Consider the following 1,734-nt stretch of genomic DNA (forward strand, 5'->3'; position numbering starts at 1 on the left):
CTCCGCCTAGAACCCTCCCTAGCTCTCACCCTCAAGGCTGATTTAAAGTTTGTGTTCCCAACACTCACTTATTGCAAAGCATATATAGAGAATATTTGTTGAATGAATGACTGAGGAGTCAATGTTTGGGCCAGGTTCCCTGTATTAGCTGGAGGGTCACTTCTTGACCCCGCTTTCTAGAGGTTTTTTTTTCTTTTTAATAGCTTTATTGAGCTATAATTTACATACCATACAGCTCACTCATTTAAAGTGTATACAATTCAATGGTTATTAGTACAGAGTTATGCAGCTATTGCCCCCTTTGTGGAGCTTTGAGCCCCTCGTGGTCTGACACCCCTCCCACCAAGGCCCCTGTGCTAGATGTTTCTTGCTGTCTCATTGAGGGAATAAAGTCTGGCTCCTCCCCTACCCAGGGAGGGAGATCAGGAAAAGAACAAGACCTAGCCATCTGCCCTCACCATCTGCCCAACCCCAGGGCTCGGCAACTCCAGGGAGCCCAGGGTTATGCTACCTATCACAGAGCACTGCTATGTGCCAAGGGCAGTTCTAAGCAGTTGACATAGAGAACAATTCATTTAAAGGCCACCAACTCGCCTGTAGGCTAAGCACTGTTAGTGTAATCCTCCACGTGGCACCAGTGGGAACGCGACTCCTCCTGAAGCTCTGGAGGCGCACAGGGGATCCGGTCAAGGAGTCCCCTTCCCTCATTTACACAACTTGAGCTGTACCTGGAAGATTAAAACTGGTGGATCATGCTCCAGGTATGGCCCACAGGTGGTTATGAAAATAGTATTATTTAAAATAGGGAGACTTCCCTCTCTGTTTTGCTCCAGCCCTTTAGCGGGTCGTGTATCCTCACCTTTGTGCTGCGATTTTCTTATCCTGCACCTGCTGCCCTCTAACTTCACTCACCTGGTCCCATAAGCATTTGCATTTGAGACTTGAACAGTAACAGGTGGGTGGAGAGTGACGCAGGTACAGTCTTTTGTTTTGTTTCAGTGCCAAGGAGTCTCCCACTCCTCACCACCCCTATCCCCTCAGCAGGCCGTTTTACGTTCTTTTTTTTGGGGGGGGGAATGTATTTTGGACTCCTGACATGGCCAGGAAGTAGGCAGGGGCACTGGGGGCTCCATGCTGGGTGCTTTACCCTCACACACAGCTCACTCCAGCCTCCACCAGGACCACCACTTTCTGCTTTGTCACAGCCAAATCTGGGGCCCAGGCCTGGGTTTACCCCTTCAGGCAGTCCTTCCCCTCCATGTCCCACTAGTCCCAAAGTAGCTTTTTACTTCTTTGGGGAAATCTGGGGTACCCTCTAGCTGAGAAAAGAGGGAGTGCTCTGAACAGAGGCTACCCCATCCGGTTCCTTCCTGGGGCCCCACACAGGGAGGGGGAAGAAGCTGCTCCAGCAGGATTTACTGGGAGAGTCAGCACTGTACTTAAATATCCAAAGGCAAGATCTACCTCGAGATTAGAGAGGATGAAACAGGAAAAAGAGACACAGCAACAGAGGCTAAAGGAATCAGGCAGAGAAAAGGAAGCAGAAAGGAGACAGAGAAGAGAGACAGACTGAGACCAAGACAGAGAGAGCCTGAAAGGCAGAGATAAACTAAGCGACAGCGGCACGGAAGTTAAGAGACAGACACGGAGTCGGGGATGGGAACAGAATGTGATTTAGTGGCTCAAAGAACAAGCCCGAGCTAGACTTTGAGAAGCACAGGCAGGCAGAGGCAA

The sequence above is a fragment of the Miniopterus schreibersii genome (genome assembly GCF_964146895.1).
Source record: "Miniopterus schreibersii genome assembly, chromosome: 18".
Classification (NCBI taxonomy): domain Eukaryota; kingdom Metazoa; phylum Chordata; class Mammalia; order Chiroptera; family Miniopteridae; genus Miniopterus; species Miniopterus schreibersii.